The sequence below is a fragment of the Grampus griseus genome (genome assembly GCF_964374135.1).
Source record: "Grampus griseus genome assembly, chromosome: 5".
In the NCBI taxonomy this organism is placed as follows: Eukaryota; Metazoa; Chordata; class Mammalia; order Artiodactyla; family Delphinidae; genus Grampus; species Grampus griseus.
Window position 1 is genome coordinate 20,827,902 of NC_138998.1, and position 18,340 is coordinate 20,846,241.

Sequence of the window (18,340 nt, forward strand, 5' to 3'; positions counted from 1 at the left end):
TGCAAATTTGGGCACTGTTCTACAAAATTCAGTGCATGCTTTGAACCGTCAGTTTTCCATGACCAGTATACACAGGTCTAGAATTTAACGGATGGAAGTAAAAATGTCTTCTCTCTCTTATAAAGTCAACATCTCACGTGCCAAGTTTTTGCTTCTTGTCTTACAGCTTTTGGCTTGGCTATTTTAAAGTGTTAGTTCAAAAGCAGAAATAATTCCAATAAAGGGAGAAAAATTATTTTTGAAAATGGAAATTGTGATTGCTACCTGACTATTCGGGGCTTTCTGTGCAAACAGGCAAAGAAGAAGGTACTTTATTCTGTTATCATAGATGCTAATTATTAAGGAGAGAGTTCTGTGTAGGATCCAATGTATTATTTGGGATCTGCCTTAGTATTTCAGTATTCAGTGGTAAAAGTTAATAGAAGACTACATGTAAACAATAAAGGGAAGATTAGTTAGAGATTAGACCTTGAGAAATAAAGGTTTAGGTAGTCAGCCATCTTAAACTGTGGAAAATCCTGGTTAGGTGAGGTTAAAGGAATGGATAGTGGACAAAGGAAATCATAAATGTCAAACACCATCCTGTGATCAATTACTTTCCTTGTCTGTTTATATGTGTATATATATATATTTTTCTCATTATTTTAAATAAAGAATATTGAGGATGAAATTGCAACTTAAATAGAAGAGGAATTAACATTCTCTAAAAATAGTTATGGTGATAGGACTATTTTTCTACTTTTAGGGGGGAATGAATGAAAGTGTCATCATTTGTATAAAGAATAGTTGTATCAGATGAGTAGAAATATGCTGTTGCATTGTTGTTGCTATTCAAAAGTTTAAATATGGCAAGAGAAGGTATGGAAGCTAAGTAATCAAACGGTTGGGAGTTACCAGACACTACTAGTTCACACTTAACCCTATTATACTCTTCTCTCTTCTATACTCTCCTTTGTACCATCAGGCTTAAGACTGCAAATTACATTTCACAAACTCTCTTGTCAACGAGGTTCTGGTTGTCTTCTTCTAAGAGAGACCTGGCACCAGATGAGAAGGCTGTCAGCAGGTAGAAACTGTTCTCATCTGGTGGCAGTAGGTGAGTGACTATGGGCTCTTGCAAAAGTACAGGTGGTTCCAGCCATTGTGCCAGAATTCCGAAGGTAGCAAGTGAGTGGTAGCAATGGGAGACTCTGGGCCATTGAAGGTTATTGTAGGTTTTTCATGTAGTTCTAGGGTTCTGGCAGTACAGCTATTGTGGTGAGTGGTGGCTCCTTAAGGGTGATATCCAGCAGATGACAGGGACTCCTGCAGCAGCTGCAGAGGGCACTGTGGCTCAGACAAGTTCTTGCTATTGTGGAGGCCTTAACCTCTTATGTAGGACCGAATCTTTAGGAAACAGTGCCTTTCTCATTTTTTGTTCTTCCGTTCTTTCAAAAAAAATATATAAAATAATTCCAATATTATATCTCTATTCAAAAATACTCAAGTGGTTTCTAGTGTCCTAGCTGGACATTGGTTCATCTTCTTTTCTGCTAACTCTTAATGTTGCCCCAGAGCTCAGTAATTCATCCTCCTCTATCAATATCCACATCCTCTGTGATTTCATCCAGACTCAGAGGTTTTACATAAACATTCATCTCTGTGCCAACAATTCCCCGATTCGAATCTTCACACTCATGTATATATCCCCAATTGCCCCCTGGGCATCTCCACTTGGGTATCTAATAGACATCTCAATCTTGCTGTCTCCAAAAATGAACTTCTGAACTTTCCTCACACTTTCTTCCCTTCCACAATCTTTCTGATCTCATTTGATGGAAAATCTACCCTTCCTTAACCTTAGAATTCCTTTTAAATGTCTCTCTTTTATTCATATTTTATATTAAATCCATCAGGAAAATCTGTTTTTTCACTTTTAAAAACACTTTGAGAACTGGTTAAATTTTCACCACAAGCTTTGCTAACACCATGGCCCAAACCACCATCAGCTTTCACTTAATTAACTGCAAGTCTCCCACATAGTCTACCCTTCTATCATTATTCTGAATACTGCAGAATGCTACTTTCAAAATATTAGTGAGGGGTCCTATCACTCCTCTGCTCAGAATCTGACATGTTCAGGCACATACACTGAAGAGGAGAAACTTGATAAGCATGACCTGAAATGCAAAAGGTTTATGTTGCAAGCAGGGGGGCCAAAAAGAAGAAGAAAAAAGAAAAGAAGTTATGTGAAATTGATTATTTCTGATGATACAAGAAGTAGAATAAGGTTCTAAGCAGCCACTTGAATTGCTGTGCACAGTATGCTTTCATAATTATTCACTCTCAATTCTTCTCATACACAAAGAAGGAAATTATGACAATACCAAAACAATCAGCCTAAAAGAGAATATTTTTATTTTTGGAGATGCTTTCAACAGCTAATGAATGAGACCACTAATTTGCATCAGAGAAGATTGTCATTCTGTATCCTGGTAACCACTCTTAAAATATATTTTCAGAGCTTATATTATATTGTGGTACTCAGGTGAATAATAGGAATTAGTTTAATGGTACATCTTAGCATTTTTCCTCTATACTCTTCCACCATACATTTCCTTCCCCCTCAAAGAGCTAGCACAGGTTTGGAATTTCTGAAGGCCATAGATTATTATAGAGACACTGCATTCTCATCACGGAGCTTATAGCAGTGATGTTCTCTGCATGGTAAAGGTGATAAATGGTATGCATATATACGTATTGAAACATTTTGGTTAAAATTCTTTTGAGAGAGTTAATCTACTAGACAGAAATAAAATTTTAGGACAAATGGCTACTGTTTTATGGCTGAAAATTTGGATTTCAAAGTTGAGAATATGGATGGAAGCTGAGGATGCTGAGTCTTCTAGCAGTTGGCATAAAGAGCATGTAAACAGAAAGCAACTCCTATTATCATAAGGTATTTTCCCTTGTCCTAACCTTTCCTGGGCTATACATTGTTAAACTCTCTAGAAGCCATCATAGCTCAGGTTAGAAGTTAACAAATGTAACCTGGTCTTGAACTACTTTATTTGTTTCAAGGTAGCCAATGTTGGTTTAATTATGAATGTTTTTGATATCTTGAGCTGTTGGACTGTGTGGACTAGAGGGCAGAAACCAGAGGCTTAAGAGCCAAAAAGCACTTGACACATTGTCATTATTTAGAATAGGATAGTGGTTTATGTTACACAAAACATCTCTGTCTCTATCTGTCTCTACTTCTCTCTCTCCCCCTCTCTGAAATGTGAAGCCGATAACTTAGTAATAGGGTTAAATGCACAGGTAGTTTGCCCTGCATTTTGCAGATGCAGGCAATGTGGCACAGGTGAACGGCAATGGATGAATCTTCCCGAAGACTGCTGTTCTCATTCCACGATCTAAAAATATTTTGAGCTCAATAACTAGAAATCTTCTCAGTTAGCTGCTCTCTGGATTCAGAAACTAGGTTTGCAACCACCAGTTGTTGTTGTTGTTTTTCCATAGAAATTCCCCTCATTAAATGCCTGACTGCTTATACCATTCAGCAAATATTCTCTACTACTGAAACTGAGCAGAACCCTGTGAGTTCATCTGTCAAGTTTATGATTAACCTCTCTGTCCAAAACTTTACTCCTTTTGTGTTGTACATCAGTTCCTCCTCAGGATTGAGGAGTGTCGAAGACAGGGGGGTGGTTTGAAACTGAGCAGAACCCTGCAGGCCCCTCCCCCCAAGTACAAAGGCCCCTCCATGTCCCCTGTCTCTTGTTTGTAGAAAAGCTGAAGTCTCCTAGTCCTCCCTAGTCACAAAAGAGCAGGTTCAAGCAGTCAATGACTAAGACAATAAAGTCACAGAATCTTTCAGTGTCTGATGCACATTCCTGAGCTGTTTTACAAATACTACAACTGCCACCAGAGGAACAAAGCTAACTGCAAGATGACTAGACTGTAGCCGTGACATAAGCTGCTTCATGTTGAGCAGTACTGAATCTATGGCTAGCACAATTCCAAGAAATGGCCTCAAGAGAATGGGATGAATACTATTGCTCATCGAAATAATTGTAGCTTGCTCTGCCCATATATGTAAGGAGGCAACTAAAACTGTCAGCAAAGAGATGTTACAAACCCATGTAGACATCTTCCACTCTAAAAATATGGTGCCCTGTGTCAGCATGAAGAAGTTACAGAAGATGTATCTTCGCCCGTGATCCCATAGAAATGGAACCATGTCTGAGAAATGGGGATTTGTAAGCAGCTCTTTGCAGGAAAACACCCTCAGCAGGAGACTCCTTTAGTCTTGTCACTTTACAAAGCTATATTGTAACTAACTTTTAAACCAGGCACTTCATGCTCTACTCATCTCTGGACCAAGCACACCTTTCAAATCTTTTGATCATACAATACCTTGCTTTACCTGTTGGTTCTTTCCATAGATCAAAGAAATAGAAATAAAGAATAAGTAATTAACAGATGACCAGGTCTCTTCCCTAGCTTGCCCTTCATTAATCTTGCAAACAAACTTTGTGAACAAGATAGTATCTAAAGAAAGATCATGAGGAGTCGACAAGCCTGCACACAGTGGGAGATGGTGACGAGTCCGATCCCCTATCTCAATGATTAACTGAGATTACTTCCCCTCTTCTTTTTAAAAATTTTCATGGCTGAGCAGAATCTCCAGAGTTAGTTTTGGGACACGAGTCTACTTTCTCCCCAGAATGCCAACTTTCTGATTAAAGCAAACTTTCTGTTTCTACCAGCACTTGCCTCTTGAGTATTGACTTTTGAGTAGTGGCAGCCAGACCTGAGCTGGGTAATACTACCGAGTTCTCAACAGAATGTTGAAAGGATCCTCAATGAACGAAAGGCAACTTTCGTTGAGAAAATGCACACATGTTGTTCAAGGGAAGGAAGAACGTCTCTTCTTTCCTTGAACCAAAGGAGGGACTGACAAAAATTCTTGGCCCAAATTTTAGTCAAGCTCCTCTGAGTCATTTTCTGGACCGGACTTTGACCTATGGATTTACATGTCAGTCTTTGCCCTGTCCAAGAATCCTGCTTAATAACTTTAGCCAGAATCCTCCACCCTTGGACACTCACTACTCTTGTCTGCTTTCAGCAAGAATCCTGTCGAGTTGGTTTAACAAGACTCCCCACCCCTGATGTTTCCTCTTCGTAATTTTCTATCCACAGCCCTCCACCCAACCCTGCTCCTTGGCTATAAATCCCCACTTGTCCATGTTGTATTTGAAAGTGAGCCCAGTAACTCCTCTTCCTTACTGCAAAACCCCATTGCAGCAGTCCCTTGAATAAAGTCTTCTTCATCAGCTTAAACAAGTGTTTTTTAACAGTATAGAAGAAAATGCAGGTGCCTAGGATGAAACAAGAGCTTTCTCAATAGAGGGAACCACTATTGTCAAAGGATTAAAAGAAAATCAAAGTATTTCAGTCTTGTGCTTTGTGTTTGCCTATTATCTGGTAATTGGCAGTAATATTCAGGTAGTCTGCTAATTAATAAAATAGTGTTAGTAATCATGGGTTTTAGTGTCAGACAGACCTGGTTATCATCCTAGCCATGTCACTGTTTACTCCACATTCTTTAGGAGATTATTTGACCTTTTTAAAATTGAATATCTCATTTGGTAAGTGAGCGTGATGATAATATATTTTTGATAGGCTTGTTGTGAGGATTACATGAGATAATATATATAAAGAGAATAATGTAGTGGCTAGGATATAGTAGGTATCCAATAAATATTAAGAATTTTGATTTTGAATATTAATAATAATTAAGTACCTTCCAAGTATTTTGTTTTGAGTTGTTTTATTTTTTTATATAAGACATTCCCAGGAGTCCCTTTAAAGAAAATATGCTAGTTAACATCATACTCGGAAATTAGTGATCTCATGGGAAGGTGTGTCTTAGATGTGAGTTATATATGGACACAAAATTTTTTCAAAATAAACCACTTCATAATTCTCTCTCAGTAAATCATAGTCAAAAGTTATTTCCATTCTAATCATGAAAGCCTTCACCTGGAGTTCAGATAACATTCTGATATTTTATAGGTAATCACAGAAATTCAGTAACTTCTGGCAGGTAAGAATATTAATGCGGAAAAGAAATCCACTTTTCTGTAATTCCTAAGAAGAAAGTATGTCATAAAAGGGTCTATTTAACTCAATAAGATATTCTTTTTTTTTTTTTTTTTTTGCGGTACACGGGCCTCTCACTGCTGTGGCCTCTCCAGTTGCAGAGCACAGGCTCCGGACACGCAGGCTCGTTGGCCATGGCTCACGGGCCCAGCCGCTCTGCGGCATGTGGGATCTTCCCTGACCGGGGCATGAACCCTTGTCCCCTGCATTGGCAGGCGGACTCCCAACCACTGCACCACCAGGGAAGCCCTCAATAAGATATTCTTATTGTTAGGTTGAACCATATGAAATCACCACTGAATGTCACAAATCATCAAATGTCAGTAATTTCGCATTTCAAAGTAAATATTTATAAAATGTGTTTCTATGAGTAATGTTAACTACATTTCCTCTTTTGTGTGTTCTGACTCTAAAAGGAAAACACACTTACTTAAGCTCTGTATTTGTCCATGCCAAGCCTAAACTATCATGGATTAATGCCAATGCATATGATGGGGAGACACTGTATGAGTGGGATCCCTGGATATAAACAACAGAAATCACTTTGGCTATCTAAGCAGAAAAGGAATATCCTGGAAGGACACATCATAGAATAGAAAAGAAGGTTGGAAAACCAGGCGTAGGCAGGAAGGCCAAGACCCTACCACTTGTCAACTTAGAACATAACATAGTTTGGGACTCTCTGCCATCTCTGATATTAGCTGATGTGCCACTTTACCATATCTACCAGAAATAATCTCAACTGGACCCCGCACTTTTGTTCTCACTTTTTCAAGGTTTGAAACTCTAGGTGGGAGTGTCTGATTAGCTGATGATATATCCTCTACCCTACATATGACAACTTCCCCACTTTGTCTTGTGTAATGGGAGATAGAGTCCTGCTTACTACCTATCTTGTTATTCCTGCTACATAGGAAGTCTGTTTGTATGCTGGGCACATGCACATAGTTCATTCGCTAAAGCTATCTCTTTAGATTTGTTCCTATATAACACTCTGTTAGGGTAGTACCATATTGCTACAAACTGAAGAGGTTTTTGCATTTTCAATTCTTTTGTCTATATATACATGCTTTCATATTTAAAAATATACATATGATATGTGTATGTCTAAAAATGAAAGTATGAGATACAATGATAAACTAAATTACAGTTTCTAACTCTCAAAAAGTTGGTAGTTCAGAATTGCCTCATATTTATTTGATTTTTTTCTCAATGGTACTATCAGTGTCAATTGTTGTTACATGAACAGTGACATGAATCTAATATGAAGAAAAGTATTTGTTGTTTTATTGTGAAAAAACATACTTAAGAAAGTGCTTCTGGCGATGTTATTCACACATAGAAGAAGTCACACATTCTATCCTTGTGTGGAAGGTATGGAAGATTATCAGTTCAAAAAAGGGGAACAAAAATCAATTTTCACCCAATGAACTTATATGAATTTAACAAAAATTGAAAAGTAAATAAACCTGTTAGCTGATGACTATGCTTTCTATTGAGGGTAAAAAAAAATGTTCGTGATTGTTGTCAGTGAATAAATTATCTTTCACAAAAAGTGAATTCATCCTTTTCTAAGACAAATAATTTACTTCAGATTAACTTTAAGCCTATGCGCTGTAGAAGAAGTTAAAAGATAATTAACTTTATTAAGAGATAATAAAAGTATATTTAATCACAATTATTTTACAAGAATGAAATACACTGAATCCTATCATCCCATATTTCCCATGATATTTTAGCTTTTATGAAAGACTTCTAGGATCTCAGAGGCGGTGTGTACTTTATGTGAGCACTTCTTAGCTCATTATATTCCCCAGTCTCAATTACCTCTCCCTTTACTCATTTAAAAGGAGCCTGAAAAAATCTAGCTTCAGAACATGCATTAAAAATGTGAGCTAGGGAATTCCCTGGCGGTGCAGTGGTTAGGACTTCTCACTTTCACTGCAGGGGGAATGGGTTCAATCCCTGATCAGGGAACTAAGATCCCTGCGGTGCAGCCAAAAAAAAAAAAAGTGAGCTATTCTTTCTGTTGAATTAAGCTGAAATCACTTTGTTTCTATCCTAAGTTTAGCTGTTTGTAAACGCTCTCTTCTTTATTGTAAAAAAGTTGAGAGGCTTTTTATTTGTTTGTTTTGATCCTTTTTGGGGGGAGGTCAGGGGTGTGAGGGAAAATGTGCTTTTGATGCTAAGGACAAAACAAGTTTATTGATGGGAAACTAATAAGAAAGTAAATAAACATTCACTAAAGCATAGCTGTAATACAGCAGTTGGATATATTATATAAAAATACCAGGTGTCCTTCAAGGTTCTTTCCAAAACATGGTGTTTTTCATTTAAGCAATGAAATAATTCAATACAGGAATGAATTCAATACAGTGCTGGTGAGGCACTTTTCCTGGAGTTGGGTGATTTTTACCTAATCAACAGCTTAGCTTAAGGTATTTTCTTAAAGATGGCTAGTGGATATAGCAGGGGTGTGATTTCTTCATCATGAAAGAGAAGAGGGTGAAAGCATCTTTACAGAACATTGATTTCTGATCTTGGTACAATTAGCATGATGTTCAATCATGTTTGGATATTTCTTTTTCTACTCAATATTTAAATGATGCTATACAAATTAGATACTTGGCATCCCATGTCTGTGAGGAGGAAAGATATTGTTTTTAGGAAGACCCAAAACTAAAGTTTTAGGATATTTATTTCTTTTTATTTTTCCCTCAGCTCTTTCTACTGAGAACATTATATCACAGATACCAGACACATTACCATGTGAGAAAAACATCACCAAAGACAACAATTTTGGATTATTTAAATTCCATGAATAATAATATTTTTTCTAAACATGAGTATGAATTAATGGTATTCACCTAATAATAGGGTGGAAGGGATTGTTGATTTGGTTCTAGGTCCAGTGGGTTAAGTTACCCATATTGCTTCCCCCCCCAAAGAATAGTATATTAAAACAAAATATAAATATATCAAAGTAGAGAATAAAAATGAAAATATGTATGTCTGCTTTTGTCAGATAAATTTGATATGAAAGTGTATGTTTATGGGGTGTGTGTGTGTGTGTGACACAGAGAAAGAGGGAGAGAGAGAGAGTGGGGGGGAGAGAGAGAGTGTGGGGGGGGAGAGAGAGAGAAAAGCTGCACATATATTTATATATTTTAGATGACTCCTTTTGAATCAGAGGAATTTAGAGCAAATGTTTATACTCTCTAGGGCATCAATATGTGCCACATCACTTGAGTATTCATCAGATGCGCTAACATAATAAAGAGAAGAAACAAACAAACAAAATGAACAGTGATCACTAAGAGAAGGCAAGAAAGCAAATGGCATAAGACATCTATCTCTTCCCCTCCACCTCCTCCTTGGTTTCCAATTTCCCAACTCTGTATCCAAAGTGCTTTTACCTTGGAATGGAAGTGAATGGTAAAAGATGTGATGTTAGCTAATGGGTAACATTGACCTTGACTCTACACTTCTGGGGGCCTGACTTCAGTGGCCTGTACAAGAGGAAAAGTCAAAGGATTTACACCCAGTCTTGTAGCATCATATGAACAAACATGAGGTGGGAAACAAGCATGTCAATGGGAAAGTCCTTTTACTCTACCTCCCTTCTGATTCTGTCAGTCAGGGCACTGGATAAAGGCATTTCTTGTATGTTTGTTCATTTGTTTAAGATCCACTCATACAGGCAAGACTTAGTCATTAATGAGTCAACTATCATATATTAATTAGGGACACAAAGTTTAATGAATCCTGAAAACAGACTTCTATTTCCAGCCAGCTCTTAACTGACAGTACAAAATTATCCAAGTCATTTGCTCAAAAGAGTGCATTCTATCAAAAACTTATTCAGGCTGACTTTTACTTCAGCTTTTTCTAAGGTAAGATCATTATAAAAATAATCTGAAGAAATTCCCCAAATACCATGTATTTGTAAACCATACTTCTACAAAGTAAACCACTCTAGGAGTAAAGATAATGGCCTAGCAAGAGTAATTAAATATTATTTCTCTGTTTTTGCCACTATCCATAAAATTTCAGGAGCTTCAGCTTCCCTTAGATGTCTCCAACAGACTTCAAGCAGCCCCCATGGAGACAGCCAAAAGCAGTCCATCAGCTCGTACACGAAGAGTATAATTTCCTCTTGCATATTCTTCTTGGTCACCACAGGGAGTCCTCCATTTCTGTTGTCTCCTACTTCAGCCTTTGTGAGGTCATGTCTTTCTTCTCCTAATGCTCTGATGTTCCAGCCCTTCCTACTACACAGAGGCTGGATTGGTTTCCTGCTTCAGATAATGTGACCACAGAGATCAATAATTACCTAAATTACAGGAAGTACTACATTCCACTGTGTAGACTACTAGGCTCTGTTTGCTCTATTCTCTTCATGTTTTACAGAGATTTTTAAGGAACCAGCTCTTTTTCATGTATATCCCCTATACTCAGGTCTCTGCTATATGTCTTTAAGGAAAGAGAGGGAGCAGATAATATCTGATCTACACATGAATTTTCCACCTTTTCTCAAAACTTAAAGCAATTTTGTGTGCATTGACTCTTTTTTTCCAAGAGATTTATTCTTTCCTAGGAGGTTCCTTAGTCCTGCACGCAATTAAACATACTCACTAGACTTGCTGAAACATATCTGAATCCTAGGGTGAATTCAACTTGGTCTCTCAAGCTATGATCCTTTTGCCATACACGTACATATATTCCAGTGATAATACTCTATTCAAGAAGAGGCTGTTTTCTTCATTATTTTAAAAATAATACTGAATGGGCTTCAAGTGAATTATTTTATTGTATTTATCCCTGATATACCGTAGTTTACATTTGGAACTAATGGACCTTTCTAATAGAAGAACAAAGAGAGCATTACCTTTTATTATCAGTTTGGATGACATGGTACCAGGGTCACTGATTGAGTTTCCTAGCATGAATCAGTGTTATTCCTAAGAGTAACCATGTTGGCCATTCTCAAGGACCTTGGGAGATGGAAGAACCACATATATCATTTTGACTCATTGCAACGATCTGCTTAAAGAAGCACTTCTCTAAGAAATTACTCTTTTGCCCTGATAGGAATTGGTCAGGATTTTTAGGATCAGTCGCTCCTAAGCCCTACGTGCAATAAATAAATAATTGCACATGCCCATACTGGTCATCCTTACATATTTTTCAAAGCTATTATACATTGGTGATGCCTTGTCATTTTTACATATTCTATGGAAAATACACACAAGATAATGTTGGTCTTACAGGACATTATAACCTGAACTTAGAGGTAACATGTCTTTCAAAAAGTTGTTTACAAACCATATAGTATTAGAGTTCCTAAGCAATATGGCTGGGGGAATAAGATGTTTGTTAAGCTCCTTCTTGATACTCCCTGAATCTTGGCTAGGATTCAGTCCTTGCTCTGGACTGACATAAGCCTGACACCATCTGAGTACATATCTGAATGAGGGAACTGGAGGAGACTCCAGAAGCCCTGCTCATTAAACTTCCCAAGTGTGATATTTTCTTGTACCTTTATCCAAAAACAGTAACCTTTAAGCTTGTGATAATAAAATGCAACTTGATTACAATTTTGGTATTGGAATAACTAGTTTTGTAAATTTCCAAAACTTTTCCTCTGTGGGTCTGAATTAGTTGCCATGAAAATAAAGGTTTTGACCAAGAATAAAAAGAAAGATAAGGATTATATAATTCTATAGTATTTATTTAATCCATTCCTAAGAGAATATTAATCAAATTTATTATAATAATGAGGTTACGTCCATCATTCAAAGAGTCTTCTAATATCAAATTTGTGACTTTCTTTTTACGCACTGACTTTGGGCTCATGGTTTAGAGTTGGCAAATGGGATCCCTTAGATTTCTCCATGGATGGAATAAAATAAAGAAAACATGACAAAAGGATATTTGAAGGGTTTGATGTATATCAACTGTGACAAATTTCCATGTTTCTTTTTTCTATTATCATAATTTGAACCAAATTCCTGACAGAAGGAGTCTGATACAATTAGAGAATTTTGGAATTCCCAAAGTCATCAAACACCAGGACAGAAATATCATCTCAAACTTTTCCACAGTGGAAGCTGATTCATAAGACTAAAGATGTTAAAATGTGGTTTATCTATGAGGAAAGAAAGAAAAAGATCTCTATTGAAAAGGTCTAGGGTAGAGCAAGGAAGAAAAGAGACAGCCAGAAGGAAAATCTGTAAAAGATATCTCTGAGAAAGGTCACTGCAATTGATGTAGGTTTTTCTGTTACAAATTCCTTTTTATGTGCTTAGCTGTTAAATGTTAAATCTTCCATTTTAAAACGGACTTCAGTTTCACCATGGAACAGGGTTCTAACCCCTGCAAATGATGTTCAGTCTCTACATATGTATTTCATTTTATGTCATGGGCTCTTTGCTCAGGCTTTCTATTTTTCTTGTTTGGTGCACTCATATAAGGGCACTTATCTGTCTGAAATGTCATTGTGTGAATGTGTATTGATATCCTCTTGTGTAAGTGCCTCAGGGACATTCTTTTTGGATGGATATTTCAGATGTCAGAGTTTACACCTGTTCCTAAGTGTGAAATGTATATGTTAACCAAAAAAAATAAAGTTTTCTAAGACTAATATGATTTTCAACTGAGCAGCTCATGTAAATGGATATAGCAAGATGTAGAAATATAAAACATCTCATAGTTGTTTGAAAAATATATAATTTCTAGAAGGATGCAAATATGACATTTGAAGGAAAGGTCTGGATTAAATATCATATATTTAAGTGACTAAATAGGGTGGCTTAATGAATGGTTTCCTGGTTCCCACAGGGTTATGATATTTCTCTTTGTTTTGACATTAAATAGACAATGTTTTGGGGAAGAGAAAAAAAGCAAAGATTAGAATTTTAATAAGAAGTGTCAATCCTTGAACATAAATAGAATTTAATAGTTTTATAAGTTCTTTATATTTAATGTAATCAGCAATGCAGTTAGTGGTGGTATAGTGTTAATAGAGGGAAGCATACATTATATTCCCAACTTTAGCACTTTTAGTAGTAGTTAGTCAAACATCCATTCAACCAATATTTAAGTCCTTAATATGTGCCATTCAGAGTTCTTAGAAATCACTTTAACATCTCTTAGCCTCTACTGCCAAAACTACAAAATGGATAAAATTTTCTCTAACTTGGTAAAGATAGAGACTTAACAAGATGGTCTCGAACTTAAATTACAGATCTATAATTTTATTATTCTAGGTAAGATTTTCTACTTGTTCCTCATTTCCTCTTCCCCTCTTTCACAGGAATTAAAAACAAAGACAACAGTAAGCAAGCAAAACAACATAATCCAAAGACAAACACAAATTCTTTAGAAGTTACATGTAGCTCCAGAAGACCTGTAGAAGAGTTTAAAAAAAAAAGATTTGTGAAGACCAACAAAGAAAACCTGTGTTAGGAAAGCCTTCTGATTTTAATAATTATTTATCTGGTAATTAATTTGAATTTTTGACTTCTGCCTTTTAATTTCCTCCCTCAAGACAGGATGATAATACTGAGCAAGTTGAATCGAAGAATTGCTTGCAAAGAACTGATAACTGTTCCAGAACATGATTTTAACGAATTAACTGAAACTCTAAAATGACTGCATAATATTAAAGGCTAATAAAAGGACATATAATTCACATCCACAATAAAATGAGACTACACATTCAGAAAGTTCATCTTTAAGAAGGCAGGATCTTGCCAAGGAAGGCTTTGGATCATTGTCACATTAAAACGTGATAATTTTTAATAGTGACCTTTGTAAAAAGTCAAAACCCTTTAAAACTGAAAAATTAAAGTATTTAAATTAAATTAAATTTTAAAATATTTTGTTTATATTTATTCTAAAGACCTATAATACTCAGCTTTTCATTATGGAGAATAGTATGGAGGTTCCTTAAAAAAACTAAATATAGAACTACCATATGATCTAGCAATCCCACTCCTGGGCATATATCCAGAGAAAACCATAATTCAAAAAGATACAGTACTTCCCTGGTGGCTCAGTGGTTAAGAATCCGCTTGCCAGTGCAGGGGACATGGGTTTGAGCCGTGGTCTGGGAAGATCCCATGTGCCATGGAGCAATTAAACCCATGCATCACAACTACTGAAACTGCACTCTTGAGCCCGTGAGCCACAACGACTGAGCCTGCATGCCACAACTACTGAAGCCTGTGCATCTAGAGCCCGTGCTCCAGAACAAAAGAAGCCGCCGCAATGAGAAGCATGCGCACCACAACGAAGAGTAGTCCCCGCTCACCACAACTAGAGAAAGCCCGTGAGCAACAACGAAGACCCAATGCAGCCATAAATAAATAAATTAATTAATTTTTTAAAAAGATACATGCAACCCAATGTTCATTGCAGCACTATTTAAATAGCCAAGACTGGAAGCAACCTAAATGTCCATCAACAGAGGAATGGATAAAGAAGATGTGGTACATATATACAATGGAATATTACTCAGCCACAAACATAATGAAATAGTGCCACTTGCAGCAACATGGATGGACCTAGAGATTCATCATACTAAATGAGGTAAGTCAGACAAAGAAAGACAAATATCATATGATATCGCATATATGTGGAAACTAAAAAAAATGGTACAAATGAACTTATTTACAAAACAGAAATACGGTCACAGATTTAGAAAACAAATTTATGGTTACCAAAGGTGAAAAGGGGTGGAAAGGGATAAATCAGGAGATTGGGATTAACATATACACACTACTATATGTAAAATAGATAACTAATAAGGACCTACAGTATAGTACAGGGAATTCTACTCAATATTCTGTAATAACCTACAAGAGAAAATAATCTAAAAAAGAATGAATATATGTACATGTATAACTGAATCATTTTGCTGTATACCTGAAACTAATACAACATTGTAAGTCAACTATACTCCAATAAAATATTTTTAAAAAGAGTGAGATTTTCCTGTAAACAGCTGTAATCTAAGTTTATTATTTGTTTGATATTTACTACATCTACATTTTTAAAAGTTTGAGATGGTTAGGCAGGCTACTGTTACTATGTTTTAAAATTCCTTGCCAGAGGAAGATGAGTACCTCATCTATCATCAAATTATTACCAGAATTTAATTTGAATTGGGAATAGTGGCAATGGCAACATTTAAAAAAATGAAAGGCCTTGATTAGTTGATTTCCTCTATGATGTAGCCATCTTGCAAATTCAAAATTCAAAACAGAAGGTTAATTATTATTTGGTTATCTATGGAAGTTTCATCATTGTAGATTTTGAGGGCTTGAATGTATGGGTCTATGAATACATACACACACACCACACACACACACATACACACACACACACACACACACACACGTGTCTGTACATCTACCGTTCATCTACCATTAGTTAAAATGGCTGGATGAATTTTTTTTTACCAATTATTGTCTGAAATTTTTTCTTTCCTGCTAGGCTGACCCTTTCCTGGTCCTTTGGCTAAAGAGGACAGACTTCTGTTAGGACTTTTTTTGCCTATATGCCCTGGCATTTCTGGGTTGTGAGCTTCAGCTGGGATATATGAAGCTAAAAGAAAACCCAAGGAACTCCCCATCCTCTTTCATTGCATCCCCAGGCTATAGTTGGTCTGCCCCCTTTTCTAACCTTTCAGAGTAGTCTTATGGTTGTTTTATACACAATTCTAGAGTTAATAGCTGCACTTACTAGAAGGAATAAGGTATGCCTACTTCATCTGTCCAGAAGTAGAAGTCCCAAAAGATTTTTAAAAGTTAATACTATACCGACTTTTAAGATAGTTTCTATTAAATCTTAGTAATGGCTAACAATTTTTCTAAACAGCACAGGAGAATACAATTAATTGTGCTCTTTAGTTCTGTAAGTAAGTACAATATCATTTAAATTTATCATGATGATCATAGAATATTTAAATTAAAAATATTCTGAATGATCACTTAATACTTCAAATCCCACATTTAACACTGGCTCTATGATTAGAAACCAGATTCTTAGTGCCAAGAAGGTCAGTGACTTACTTAGCTATAGAATAGCAAATCTTGTCAAATTTAGTAAACACTCAATTCTTAAAGTTACAGAAAGGTGCTCTGAGCATGTTTCATAGTTAATTTTCAAACTTCTGCCTTTTTATTGCAACTCTTCAATTACCTTTGTTTTTTTTAAAAAAATCACAGTTATGAAAATAAATATGCCTTTATCTGTCTTGGGCTCATCTGTTTTAAAAACATATTGAAAACTTTAGGAAATTTGGGGAAAATATCACACCAGAAATTTGAGTTATCAGTATAGCTAAAGATATAATTAGCCATATAACTTATAATCTGTATATTTGGTTGGTTATATTTATGAATGATATTTCCTATTTCACAAATCAAAATATTTCTATAGATACATAACTGGTATCATGTTCCCACTCCACCGCCCCCATTACAGTCCACTTCCTACAGAGTAATTAAAAAAATGTAAATCAGACTATTTTACACCAGTCCTGCTTAAAACTATGCAAGGGGTTTTAAATTTACACTTAAAATAAAATACAAACCCCCTGCACATCTATAAACCTCACTTGATCTGGATCTTGCCTCCTCTTTGACCTCACTTCACCCCCCATCCTCGGTTCCCCCCACCCTCTACCCATGGTTACCATGTTTCATCCATACTTGTCTTCTCTCTGTTCATGAACACATCTAGCTTGTTTCTACTTCATAGCTTTTGCACAGACCATTACCTCTCATTCATGTACCAGATCAGATGTCACTTCTATCCCATCACTCTCTTTTTTCACAGCACTTAGCACTATCTAAAGTGACCTTATGTGTTTCTTTATTTGTTTTCATTCTATTTCCCTGAAGAAAATGCAAGCTCCACAAAAGCAGAGAATATGTCTATTGTCATCACTGTAACTTCCCATGCCACAGATCTAATATAATACTTAATATAAAATGTAGTTAAATTCATTAAATGAATTATTTAAGCTTTTATTGTTGATGGACGACTGTCACACTGAATTATTTTTTACTCCATTCTCTTGTAATATGGCAAGTTACTTTAGGAACTATATCAAGAATCGAAGATCTTTATGTCTCCAGATTTCTGTACCTTTTCAGTTGTTACATGTTTCCTCTATTCTTTCCTTGGTTCACTGCTTATCTTTCTATTGACAGTGAGCATTCCTTGAGTAACCAATACTCCCACCCTATTGCTCATCTACTATTGTTTTGAAATCAAGAAAAGGCAATTTGGCATGAGTTGTATATAAATTAAAGGTAAGAATGGGAGTCAAGGCAACTCTTGTATAAGAAAATTATATAAGCTTTCCTTATTATATTTTGGGTCATCTAAACCCATATTTTGGATTGCAACATTTTTAAAAAATAGCCTGTTACTGTATATATACAGAAAAAGACCCAATTCACAACTGTAATCCTGATAAAATTTTACCAAGTAAGTACATCCTTGCAACTTCCTCCCAAATCAATAAATGAAAAGTAACCTATAACTTGGAAGCCTTCTCCTACCTCTTCCCAGCCATTATCTTTTTTCAAAAATTAGAAAATTATTTTGAATTCTATCACCATCAGTTAGTTTTTGGGTTTTTTTTGTTTTCTTTGTTTTTTTTAACATCCTTATTGGAGTATACTTGCTTTACAATGGTGTGTTAGTTTCTGCTGTATAACAAACTGAATCAGTTATACATATACATATCTCCCCATATCTCTTCCCTCTTGCGTCTCCCTCCCTCCCACCCTCCCTATCCCACCCCTCTGGGTGGTCACAAAGCACGGAGCAGATCTCCCTGTGCTATGTGGCTGCTTCCACTAGCTATCTATTTTACATTTGGTAGTGTATATATGTCCATGCCACTCTCTCACTTTGTCACATCTTACCCTTCGCCTTCCCCATATCCTCAAGTCCATTCTCTACTACGTCTGCGTCTTTATTCCCATCTTGCTCCTAGGTTCTTCATGACCTTTTTTTTTTTTTTTTTTTTTTAGATTCCATATATATGTGTTAGCATACGGTATTTGTTTTTCTCTTTCTGACTTACTTCACTCATATGACACACTCTAGGTCCATCCACCTCACTGCAAATAACTCAGTTTCGTTTCATTTTATGGTCGAGTAATATTCCATT